The sequence below is a fragment of the Pleurodeles waltl genome, chromosome 12, assembly GCF_031143425.1.
Source record: "Pleurodeles waltl isolate 20211129_DDA chromosome 12, aPleWal1.hap1.20221129, whole genome shotgun sequence".
Lineage (NCBI taxonomy): Eukaryota > Metazoa > Chordata > Amphibia > Caudata > Salamandridae > Pleurodeles > Pleurodeles waltl.
The window spans coordinates 241589423-241603175 of NC_090451.1; the positions used below are offsets into that span (position 1 = coordinate 241589423).

The following is a 13753-nucleotide window of genomic DNA, read 5'->3' on the forward strand; positions in this document are numbered from 1 at the left end:
ATACAGATCTGCTGCTGCTTGCAGACCTTCATTCCAGCATTCACAAGCATTCATCTGGTGCCACAAGTGCCTGCTGTCTCCAACTTATTAAGTAGGAGGCTTTTCGACCTCTGGGATTCCATATTTTGAGATGATGCTGATCAGGACATGATATGCATTGCAAATGAAGGCCATATTGCAGTTCAGTCAGAGCACAGAAACGCCAACTCCATTGCGCCCTGACCAGTAATGCACAAGTCCCTCAGTTCTGTGTCATTAATGTATTCCTAAGATCACATCATATACTTGGTCTTAATGATTTCTAGTTTCTTTTATTGTTACAATTTGAATATTTCTTTCAAGCCTTTTAGTCTATTGCCTTTTTTGTATTACATCCAGCTGGGTTATACATTGTGCCTTGCAGATACGGCCTTCTTGGCCCTAGATGTGCCTCAGCTACTGATAGGTCTAGAGTTATGTTGGAAATTATTCCTGCAAAGGACACTTGAGGCAAATGAGAAGCAATTGACGCTAGAAATATATTTACAGTTACGTTCTTGTATAACTGGGATGGCCAGATTGAGGTATCACGCTAAGGGATTACTTCTCTGCATTTTGCATAAATGACTGTGGCCGTGTCCGACAGCTCAGCTTGTAGGGATGGGGGGCACACACAAGGCCGCTTGTGTAAGAGAAATCAGGACGGCGCTCTTTGTCAACAAGAAAGATGTCCAGATTCTGGAGTAGGCTGGTGAAGAACATGAGTTCCATCCGGGCGAGCTGCTCCCCTGGGCACACCCGCTGACCTACAACAAGAAACTGGGCATGAGAAGAATTCCAGATACAAAATCTCATCACACAACAGAACCCAAGAAACAAGGACACCAGGAGCAGGGCATGAGTAGGGAAAACAGAACAAGATGTCTATAAGGAATAACACCGAGCAAAAAGAAACAAGAAATAGCATATTATTTGTTTCTTTGTGTTTCTTTTTACAGAGCTAGGTGGCTGTGGTCTGCACTTGAATGCTAAGCACATGCATCACTGGCAGAGACAAAATGTTTGAATTTGTGAGGAAGAGAGTAATTGCATAGCAGGCAGCCATGTTCTGACGTGTAGGCAAATTTGCTGGACCCCTCTCCAGATAACACAGGTCCCAATGAGCGGTGATGCAGGAACTTGCCAAACATCTCGCAGAAGATTATAGGAGAAGGGGGAAGAAACAGTGCCGAGGGCAAGGACATCTCGGACACTTCGAGCACAGCTTCTTGAGGCATTAATACCAGTGACATACTCAGGTGATACACCTGGTTCCTGAATCTCTGGGTTCAAACCTGAAATCCAGCACCATCTCCTCAACATCTCATATGACAGCGAGCATCCCTTTGGTCCCAACGTTGATGAGAAGCTTGAAAAGATAAATAAGGACAGACACATTTCAAAATCCATGGATGTCCCAAAAAATCCTGCGCTTAAGGGCTCCCTTTGGAAGCAACAGCTCAGGGGCAGAGCTAAATCCACCTCACCTAACAAGCAGTAATCCTATCAAAGACAGCAAGAGGCTTTCTACCTGCAGGCTGGTATGGGCTACACCAGGGTTGTCTATAGGATCAACATCAAAGGTGAGGGCAGAGGTGGATCCAGTAAATATCTTCCACTGCAGTGAGTTGCCTTATTTCCTCCTCCTGATCACACATCATGTGTTGGAGGCAGAATAAAAGTTTTCCTCCCAAGTTGGGAGGAGATCAGATCACATAGAGGGTTCCAGCTACAGCCTAGTAGCTGTCACTACCCCTCCCAAAATAATAGCCACACACGTCTTCAGCATGTCCTCCCAGAGGAAGAGCTACGAGCGCTGCAGAGACCGTGCCCCCACCTATACTTCCTTATTCCCAAAAAGGAGAGCTCCTTTGGGCTTATTCTAGACCTCAGGCCTCTAAACAAACAAATCCTTTGGCAACACTTGCGTATGACAACTCCCTAGGATGTCTCTCCATTGATCCAACTGGATAACTACATGACAGTGCTTGACCACAAAGATGCCTACTTTCACATAGCCATTCACACTGTCATCGGTGATATCTTCACTTTCAGTTAAGTAGACATCATTTCCAATTCAAAGTGCTCCATTTTGGGGTCACTGCAGTGCTATGGGTATTTCAAAGTGCCTGGCAGTGGTGGCTGCACATCTACAAAATGGGGCCACTCACATCCTCCCATATCTAAATGACTGGCTGATCAAGAGCGGCAGCACTGCCAAGGCTGCCCTCCGGCAGCAATTTCCATGCTTGCAGTTTATCATAAATGCCACCAAGTTCCACCTACAACCTCAACAGATTCAACACTTCTAGGGATCTGTTAACCACAGTTACAGGGGAAAGTCCACCCCAACCAACAAAGATTCTTGGCATTTCAGAAGCTGCTGACTCTTCTGCAGCTCAATCATCAATGCGCAGTCTGAACTATGATGTACCTCCTAGGGATGATGGCCTTATGTATTGTTATTGTACCCCATATTCAAGGCTCTCTCGGAGCCTCCTACAAGACTGCTTTGCGGCTCAGTGGTCACAAGCAGAGGGTCACTGGGGAAATCTGGTGCTAATAAAGGCCAACACTCACAATGTGCTGCAATGGGGAACAATAACAAATTGTTGCTGGGCAGACCTTGGCTCATACATCATTTCACCTGTGACCATCACCACAGACACATTTCTCAAAACCTTGGGAACACATCTTGAGGACATGACTACAGGGAATGTGGCTTCCTCGACAATACAGCTACCACATCAATTAGCTATAAGTGCTAACCATACAAATAGCCCTCAATGACTTCTTCTATGTCATTAGATGGAAGGTAGTCCTCATCAAGGCGGACAACATGACAGACATGTTCTACCAACAGAAGAAGGGTGGCACACACCCTTCCCCGTTCTCATCACTAGCACAGAGGATGTGGCTTTGTGCGATCTGCCAAGACATATTCCTAGAAGAGGACAACAACTTTTGCAGATCCGCTCAGCAGGATGTATCAACATGTCCACTAGAGAGAACTCTGCCCTCAAGTTCTGCAAAGGTATACTTCCAGTGGTGGGGAAACCCGTAAACAGACACCCCCAAAAACACAAAATGATCAAACGTTGCCTCTGGGTGCTCACACCCAGAGTCCATGTGCAATGTACTATGAATAAATTGGTCAGAGATCTTTGCCTGCAGTTTTCAGCCTCTCCCACTCCTCTCATATGTGGTAAAAAAAATGCTACAAACATCTCTGACACTCATCCTAGTGGCCTCAGGAGGGCCTGACAATCCTGATACTCCATGTTTCTGGAGATGTTCATCATCCCCCACAAGCACATTTATTCTCAGAACGGATCTTCTCACACAGATTCAAGGCCACACGAGATACCCAGACCCAAGGCAGTTCAACCTATCACTCTGGCACACAGGGGGTCATTCTAACCCTGGCGGTAAAAACCACCAGGGCGAATGACCGCGGTAGCACCGCCAACAGGCTGGCGGTGCACCGCTGGGCATTCTGACCGCGGCGGTTCAGCCGCGGCCAGAAACGGAAAGTCGGCGGTGTCCCGACGACTTTCCGCTGCCCTTGAGAATCCTCCATGGCGGCGGAGCGCGCTCCACCGCTATTGGGATTCTGACACCCCCTACCGCCATCCTGTTCCTGGCGGGTCTCCCGCCAGGAACAGGATGGCGGTAGGGGGTGCCGCGGGGCCCCTGGGGGCCCCTGCAGTGCCCATGCCAATGGCATGGGCACTGCAGGGGCCCCCGTAAGAGGGCCCCAAAAGGAATTTCAGTGTCTGCCTAGCAGACACTGAAATTCGCGACGGGTGCTACTGCACCCGTCGCACTCCAGCAACTCCGCCGGCTCCATTCGGAGCCGGCTTCATCGTTGCTGGGTCTTTCCCGCTGTGCTGGCGGGCGGCCTTTTGGCGGTCGCCCGCCAGCACAGCGGGAAAGCCAGAATGGCCGCCGCGGTCTTGTGACCGCGGTGCGGTCATTTGGCGGTAACCGCATGGCGGGCGGCGACTGCCGCCCGCCGCGGTTAGAATCACCGCCACAATGTCTTAGAATATGGCTATATGTGGACTTCAAAACCTTGTTCAGTTGTGAAGCAAAGGTGGCATCTTTCATCTGCCTGGGTGCCTAAATCAGGCAATATTTTGTGGAGCAAAATGTACTATATTCTTTGTCACTGAAGATATTTCTGAGATCTTAAAAACCTTACAGACAAATGTGGGCAGCAGGCTACAGGATGCAGATCCCCAGCGAAAGAGATGCAGACAGGTAAAAATAATTCAGAATTTCAGACATTAGACAAGGGAAAGCAAATACAGAGGCAGTGGATGAGCATAACAATAAATTCAGTCACAGAAATAAAAAGGGCACAGGTGAAACGTAGAAAATCTCAGCTGCTTTAACAAAGAGAAACGCCAAAAATCCTAAGATGATCTGCTGCAAGTGTGTAGCACTTGAAGCAGGTAAAGTTATCAATGTGGACGTATGAGGATCTTGCTACCTCGTAAGGCACCTCTAAATTTGTACAGAATGCCCCACATCTTATAGGTAGACTGTCCATGCTCCCATTCAACATCAACCAGTTAGGTTCCGTAGTCACCTAAAGCACATAGGGGGTCATTCTGACCCCGGCGGGCGGCGTTTGCCGCCTGCCTGGCTGGAACCGCCATTTGGCCACCCCACGGTCAAAAGACCGCTGGGGCCATTCCGACTTTCCCGCTGGGCCGGCGGGCGCTCACTGAAGCCGGTTCCGAATGGAGCCGGCGGTGTTGCAGGTGTGCGACGGGTGCAGTTGCACCCGTCGAGCTTTTCACTGTCTGCTACGCAGACAGTGAAAAGCAGGCTGGGGCCCTGTTAGAGGGCCCCTGCACTGCCCATGCCAGTGGCATGGGCATTGCAGGGGGCCCCAGGACACCCGTTCCCGCCAGCCTGTTCCTGGCAGGGAAAACCACCAGAAACAGGCTGGCAGGAAGGGGGTCAGAATCCCCATGGCGGCGCTGCTTGCGGCGCCACCATGGAGGATTCGCCCAGCCAGGGGAAATCCGGCGGGAAACCGCCGGACCCGTTTTTCCAACCGCGGCGGTCGGAATGGGCTTTGAAGCACCGCCAGCCTGTTGGCGGTGCTTCAGTCATTCCGCCAGGGTCAGAATGACCCCCATAATGTCTGAGGCTGGAAGCCTACAAAATAAAATTCCCACCCAAAAACTTCCAGAGTTGACTCACCTGCAGAAAAAGGGATCATAGATTCTGGCTTCTCAGATTGTCCTTGCTCGTTTAGGAAGTTCTGGGGGTTGAAGTGATTGGGGTCTTTCCACACCAAAGGGTCGAAGAAAAGGGAGGTCATGTTAGAGATCACAGAGGTGCCCTGAACGAAGATGAAATGAAAGGCATTAAACAAAATCTCAGGTGTAGAGGATGCAACCTTAAGAAAACTGTGGAACAAACCTGGGATGACATACAAAAAGAACCAGGGGATTGGAGAGAATCAGTGCAACTGAAGAACATCCAAGAGACAGCATGCACACTTGTGGGATTAAATCATTACCTGTGGAGCATTATGTGAAATATCTCATCTTTACAGCATCACCCAGTTTTTTATTTTACATTATGACTCTAGTGACAATGTCACTTTCAACCTATTACACTTTCTCTATCACTTTGACTCAGATGATAAAACAATTGCAAGGAAGCATTGTAGGCCTAAGCTATAACTAATGTGCCAATACTCACTTCATAGTTTAAGGCACGTCTACAGGTATGTTTACAGAGCACAAGTGGGAAAACAGGTGTTGTTGATTTGGTTACAATGGCATGCAGGGACCCAGAGGTTTGCTTAAATGTAAATGATCTAACTTGTAAATCTTCATGTAGTGGCACGTATTTGGGAATTCAGTGTATCTTTCTTAGGGTACCAAATCTAATTCACTTCCTTTTTAGCTTTACCTACTTAGTTCTCTTGAACTGGAGATTGGCTTCAGTCATTTTCTGGGTACTCACTTTGGTCAGGTGGTACCCTCAGAGAGTGGTGTCCTTGGTGACTTCTCTGAAAACTCCAGCAGGGCTGATGTTCCCAAAGCGCAGAATTTCATTGATAGTAGCCTCCACGTAGGGCATCTGGAGCCGATCATCCCAGGCAGGCAGGCGGTCCCAGCCCACCACTTGCTCAATCTCCTGCTGGCACCGGACTAGCATCAGAGATGTGAGGTAGAGAAGAGAAGGCAAGCTCAGTGATAGTGGTGTTATCATCAACACCCCTTGATTGCCTCCCACGTCTGTGAATATGGTGGGATATGGTGAGGAGTCCTACGACCAAACAAACTGAGACATGCTACCAATATTCCAACCTGTAACTTCGGCACTGCATTGCTAATTCAGAATAAACACAGCTCTGCCAATGAATCAGACTCCTCCCACGCAAATCACCTGCCTTTCCAAAACAATGGGACAGCAAAGATCCTCCAATGTGTATCTCAACCTCATGCCTCAGATCCTACTTAACTACCCTCAGCACTCTATTTAGTACATTGGACCAACATAATTCCCCAAGTTATGGTCAGTTTGTTACAGGATGAAGGATACCATGGATGCACTCAATCCAAAGAAAGGGCTCAAAAGGATCTTCCTTCCTGTCATAACCTTGCGGCTTAGCATTACTTTTCAGACCAGTGAACTCTCATTTCATGTCAGGTAAGAAGAGGAATGGTAATATACAACAGCATGTCATGTCATTTGCTTGGAGCACTACACACCCCTAGAATATCCCAATGCAGTCATCGTTATGCAAGAACAAATCTGTCTCCTTTTCATTTTCCTCTTCTGGTCCTTGGCTGTCATTTCCCGACTGCTACTACCTTTTGAATTTATCCTGTACTTAGAGTTTTAAAACCCTGGCTTGTGCAGATTTCTGTTAAAGTCAGAAACCAGCCTTGCTTTTTTCCCCATTATCCCTGTTAAGCTTCTTCTAAATTCTCTGCTGCTATTCACTGTAGAAGTCAGATCATCATCAGAAGGCAGTCACCCTTAACGTTGCATAAAATATATTGTGCCAACTTCACACACAGACTGTTATTGTGTATCTAGTACTTTAGGTATCAATTTGTATTTATTAGCCTTAGGTCATCATTTTGCATATCTTACCTTGGATGTCTGGGTAGGTGATCATGTACAGAAACCCCCATCTGAGAGTGGTGGAAGTTGTGTCTGTCCCAGCTACAAAGAGGTCAGCAATGCAAGCTTGTAGATTTTCAGACGAGAATGTGGAGTCTGGATTTGAGTTTTGCTACAGTCAAACATACAGGAAAAGGGAAGTACAAACAAGTATGTTCAAATGTGACACCGACTCTAGACAGCATTTTCTATAATTTGTACACAGGGCCACGTAACTTTCAAACACCAGTGATGTATATAGGAATGTACAATTTTTTTATCTTTTTAAATATACTTACATTAGGGTGGGGGAAACACTGCCTGGGGGAGCGCTGTTTTTATTTCTTTTAACTGGGGCTTTTTTTACCTTTCTTTGTCGTCTCTTCAGCCAGGCATCATTCTAGAGCCAGCACCGGAAGTGAGGGTCAGTTAGAGCCCTCCTTCCGGCCATCAGAGATTCTGTACCGCAAGTTAGTGGTCCAGCTGTCGGGCTCTTGGCCCGGCGCCATAAATGAATCCAGCTGGGCGGCCGCGCATTGAAGGAGAGCACGTCACTCGCCAGCTTTGCGCGGCATGAGGGAAGTTTATTTTCAACTTTTTAAATATAGTTACATTAGGGTGGGGGAAACACTGCCTGGGGGAGCGCTGTTTTTATTTCTTTTTAACTGGGGCTTTTTTACCTTTCTTTGTCGTCTCTTCAGCCAGGCATCATTCTAGAGCCTGCACCGGAAGTGAGGGTCAGTTAGAGCCCTCCTTCCAGCCATCAGAAACTCTGTACTGCGAGTTAGCGGTCCAGCTGACGTCGGGCTCTTGGCCCGGCGCTGTAAATTAATCCAGCTGAGTGGCCGCGCACCGGGCACGCCAAAGGCGCAAGGCAAGCCCGTCTGCGCCCGAACGGGCCCAGGGGCCAGAGATTCTGCCCATTTTTTTAAATGTGCGGCCCCTCAGGGGTATAGCAGCAAAATCAAGATTAAGAATATGCCCTGTAAGCAGAAGGCGCCATCCGATTACGGGCGCTTGGACCTGGGAGGAATGTAATTGGACACTACAAGCTCCATTAACCTTGAAGGAGGCCAGAGCTCAGCATAGGAGGCCTCTGATGTCTGGAATGGCAGCTCAGGAAAACACGGTAGCTCACGGTCAGCCGTTCCAGTACGCCTTGTTAAATTTCTGCTCACTCCCCAACCACAAACTGGAAATCTGCGAAATGATTGATACTTGGCATATTGATTGTTTTTAACAGAAACCTGGGGCAAAACAGAATCAGACCCGGATTTTGTAGCAGCTCCCCCCCAGGGTATACCTACTACAGATTATATAGACCCCACAATAGGGGTGGGGGCTTGGCTATTATCTGCAGGGCTACTCTTGTGTGCGCTTGGTCTGGCCCCGCCGCTGAAACATGCGAGACAATGGCTTTTAAGATCTCTCAGAACAGTGGAGTACTGTAGGAGGGCCTACTGATTTATCGACCGCTGGGCCCTCCTACAAACCTTGTCCAATCTTGGGTTAAGCTGATAGAACCTATGGTTTTGTTCCCAAAGGCAATTATAATAGGCGATTTTAATATTCATTTTGACGAGATCTGCACTCCAGTGGTTAGGGAGTTCTTAGATCTTATGGAGGCCTTGGATTGGTCCCTCAGAGTCTCGGCAGCTACCCATAGTGCATGACATATATTAGATGGGATCTTTGATCGTACTTCTCTACAGCTGGTGTTAACCAATACCCAGTTAAGTTGGACGGATCATCATCTGCTAAACTTTAAATTTGACATAACGCACTTTCCTGCTCTGTATGAGGTGAAGAGAAAAGTATTTAGGCCATGGAAGCAGATTAAAGTGGAAGAGTTAGTTCCCGGCCTTAGAAGAGGCCTGGGACAGAGCCAAGAAGCTAGCTCGGCCCCTGCTTGACAGTTTTCAGCAAGGGGTTGAAATGTCCATGACTCAACTGGCTCCCCCAAAGATCCGGGGGCCTTGCAGCCGGAAGAAGCTTGGTCAACCTTGGTTTACGAGCGAACTTAAATCTTTCCAGAAAAAGTACAGACAACAGGAGCACCAGTGGAAATTAAAACCAGTCCCAGAGGAAAGAGCTGCATTAAAGTCCACCCTCAAGGCTTACAAAGCGGCGCGTTTTAAAGCCAAATCTAATTTCTATATTGCCAAAGTGAAGGAGGCATTAAATGCCTCTAGAGAACTATTTAAGGAGATAAAGGAATTATCCATTCCCCTTCGATCTGGAAAATTCTCAGGAGTTCTGTGATAAGGTTGCTAGGCACTTTGAGAACAAAATTCTCCAAATACACACAAATTTTGCTCCTCATGAGATCTCTACGGAACTCCCCTATAGGGTACCTACCGACTCCAAAGCTAGCTGTAAAGTTCTATCTGATTTCCATATCCCATCTCATGACAGTATTAGAAAGAGGATCCTAGAAATTAAGTCTGGTTCCCCTTTGGATCCGTGCCCCCATTCTATTTTTCAACTGGCCCCCGACCTGATGGCTCGGGCGTTAGCTCCTATCTTTCAAGAGGTCCTGATATCTGGGGTGTATCCCTCCCTATGGAAAGAAACCATAGTGGTTCCCCTTAAGAAGAAGCCAGATGGCGACAGCCAGGACCTAAACAATTTATGGCCAATAGCACTTCTTCCCTATCTGGCAAAGATTTTAGAGAAAATCGTGAATTTGGAACTGGCTGAATTCTTAGTGGAAGTGGGAGCCCTTGATGCCTCTCAACATGGTTTCAGAAAGGTGCATAGTACGGAGACGGCCTTGATTTCAAGGAGGTCAAGGGGTCATCCTAGTACTATTAGATTTATTGTCGGCGTTTGATACCATCTCCCCCCACCTATTGATGTCCCGCCTTTGTCAAGTAGGGATTAGAGAGCGAGCCCTTAAGCTTCTGGAATCTTTTCTTACTAACAGATGGACCACTGCAAGTTGTGGCGACTTTAGATCCACGCCTTATCTATTACCCTGCAGGATTCCACAGGGATCTTCTCTGAGTCCCACTCTGTTTAATGTGTATGTTGCCCCGCTGGCTAGTCTGATTCACTCCTTTGGCTTCATCCCGTCCTCTTATGCAGACGATGCTCAGCTTATCATCCCAATCAAAAAGCCTTGGGAGGAGGTTGCGGACCGGTTCAACAACTGTATGCAAACAGTTAGTAATTGAATGAAGACTAAGGGCCTGATTCTAACCTTGGCGGACGGCGGAGGCCATTCTAACATTTCCTCTGGGCCGGCGGGCGCTCTCCAAAAGAGCGCCCGCCGGCCCAGAGTAAATGCCCCTGCAACGAGGACGCCGGCTCAGAATTGAGCCGGCGTAGTTGCAGGGGTGCGACGGGTGCAGTTGCACCCGTCGCGTATTTCAGTGTCTGCATGGCAGACACTGAAATACTTTGCGGGGCCCTCTTACGGGGGCCCCTGCAGTGCCCATGCCATGGGCATGGGCACTGCAGGGGCCCCCAGGGGCCCCGCGGCACCCCCTACCGCCATCCTGTTCCTGGCGGGAGACCCGGAACCATGGAGGATTCCCCCGAGCAGCGGAAAGTCGGCGGGAGACCGCTGACTTTCCGCTTCTGACCGCGGCTGAACCGCCGCGGTCAGAATGCTCGTGGGAGCACCGCCAGCCTGTTGGCGGTGCTCCCGTGGTCGGACCCCCTAACTGTCTTAAAATGAATGCCACCAAAACTGAAATTCTCTGTTTCGGACCAGAAAAATAGTTATGGAGCTCACGCTGGTGGCCTTCAGAATGTGGTGCGCTTCCTGTCCCCACCACTGTCAGTAGGAATTTGGGCATTCTTTTTGATGATCGCTTATCCTTTAAAAATCAGGTAAACCACACCTTAAAGACATGCCTCTGGTTCATTAAAATGCTCAGGAAATCTTTTCCTTATCTCCAGCATGAATGGAGTCTCTGCCATTTTAGCATTGGTGATGTTTAAAGTGGATTATTTTAATGCCTTATTCCTTAATCTGGACAAGGCCTTGATCAACAATTGCAATTGGTCCAGAACGCAGCCGCTAGAGCGGTTCTCAACCTCTCACGGCAGGTATCAGTCAGAGAGAGCCTCAAACAATTACACTGGCTTCCGGTGGCTCAGCGCATCATCTCTGTCTAACGTATAGAGCTACTCATGGGATCGGTCCTCGCTACCTCACCACCAGGCTCTGTTGGCATGCTCCTAAGAGAAACCAGAGGTCCTCCAAAGCCTATCAAATTCAGGTTCCCCGTACTTATAAAGCTAAATGGGGGGATAAAGCTTTCACCGTGGCTGCTGCCAAAGGTTGGAACTCGCTTCCCTTGAATATCAGGCAAGAACCCTCTTACCTAAGGTTCAGGAAACTAGGTAAAACTTGGCTCTTCCCCAGATAGCATCCATTTCGTACCCCGGTTTGTACTTTTAAGTAATTTTTTCTCTTACTATTATCTGTTTTTTGGGTGGGTTCCTTGGATTCTTGCTATTTCCCTCTTTTCTCACCTTCTACATTAGCGCTTCGATGCTCTTTGTGAGTCGGAATGCGCTTTACAAATATGACATACATACATACATACATACCATTTACCTGCATCCATTTATTCACATTCTTAAAAAACACATCCAAACCGATTACCATCCTAAACAACTCTACCCCATAACACCTTCACCGTCACAGCACACATGAAGAGTGGGTCAAAGTGACTGAAAGGCATTCTACTACCAGACTTTCCCTATTTGCAAAGTACTAACACCAGAATACCCCAGTGCATCTGAGTTTTGAACTTTGTTAGCTCACACCGCCCCAACTTGCAAGTCCCCCAACCACTGACCAGAATATGAGCTGAGAGACAGTTAGCGCCCTTCTCCACATCCCCACCCAGTAAACCCACATACTTGGAGCCATCAGCTGGTACCCCTTCAAGGTCTAAGCAACAATAACTCAGTTTCATCCTCACCAATTGTCTCCCCTAGATCAGCAACTATTAAACCTTCAGAAATTTGGCATGCGGCCTGGAACTGCATCTCATCCTAAAGACTAACAGCATCCAATGACCATCACTGGTTTCACAAAAAATAATGAAAGCCAAGACAAAAACAATCCTCACAAGAATCAGAAGCATCATGAACACTATATTGCTGAGACTAACACACACCCACATAAATTGGTGAAGAACACAAAATGCCTAGGTCTTTCACAGCAACCACTCAAAACTCATTATAGAAAATTGCTGGCATGGTGAAGGGCCACAATAACCATATTCCCCCTCCACCTTAGAAAACACCTGGTACAGCTAACTCATGTCCACTTAACGCTTTCAAAGATTACACTGATAAACGCAAGATTTCCATTCCTCTATTTTAAGAGGTCCAGTCCATAGGTACAGTGAATGGATGCTTAATAGGACTAAAGCTAATCTTCAACTCTGGGAAAGCACATGCATTTAGAGCTTGAATCCACTGTCTTATTGCTTTCCACAATACATATATTGGCACATACAGAGATGTATGATAGGGCTGCACCCCGTCACATTTCTTGGTTTATATCTATGTAGCACATCTGGGAGATTCTTTGGTGATTCTTGATCCTTCATGTCGGACAGAAACAAGTGTTGTCACTGCCATTCATAGCAAACAATATACTACTAAGGACACACCAACCCATAGATGCTGTTAGATTATTCATCAAAACCAAGGTGATGAATAACAATACTTCAAAGTAATAGTAATAACTTTTAGCTTAAAGGAGAACCATGTCTGGTCCATAGTTAAATGGTGCATAAGGACATCAGTCCAGCACAAACTCATTAGAGTTTATCTTAAAATCATTCTGCTGGGACGAAGGGGCTTTAAACAGAATAACTGGAAGCTCAGTGCCAACTACTGGAGGAAGAACCAGGTGAGGAAGTACATTTAGCTAAATAATGATGGGGAAATGGATGAGCTCATGTTAGATATGCTGAAATCTGCTGTCTAGAGAAGTACATTTCTCTGGTAGCTGACATAAGAATTAAGCAGAATATACAACATGACTTTGAAAAGACTTGAAAATTCTAAAAGGTAAACACAAAAAAATGGTTCTATACAGAATCAGAAAAAGTAGCAGCAATTACGTTTAGGGGCAGTTAAATATTCACATTAACAATGCTATGGCCCACACACTCCTAAAATGCAAACTGTTTTTTCTTTTTAACAAAATGACTAGTCCAGTACATTGGTACCATATAGGCTTTCAGCAAGTGGAGTCCAAACTGCAATTAATTAGCACAATTAAAGGTAGGGGTCAACTGGATACTCCCACTTCACACATTACACCAACTGCTATGACCGTTTGTTCACTGTGTATTTGAGAAAATGCACAAATAAAAGTATTAAACAAATTAGCACAATTAATAACAGGAATGAAGTATAATTTAGTACTGAAAAACGGAGACTGGAACAGTTTAGGAGATTCCACCAGCAGCTTTATATATCTGCTCACTCTGTTGGAGTGAAACAATTGGGTTTCCTTGACAGGTTCAGCTTGCCAAGTACTTCTGAGATAGTTGGTGAGGTGAAAAGTTTGAGACCCTTGAAAATCAGAATGCAGTGTGGAAGGTGATTAAAACTCTGA

General features: G+C 46.9%; 1 long non-coding RNA gene across 1 annotated transcript; it reads right to left on the reverse strand.

The window, feature by feature from the left end:
* Positions 1-466: 466 nt before the first annotated feature.
* Positions 467-6198, reverse strand: LOC138267443 (uncharacterized). Its single transcript, XR_011199803.1, has 3 exons — positions 6010-6198; positions 5236-5377; positions 467-785 (listed from the first exon to the last, which is right to left on the reverse strand). It is a non-coding gene; the product is annotated as an uncharacterized lncRNA (long non-coding RNA).
* Positions 6199-13753: the final 7555 nt, after the last annotated feature.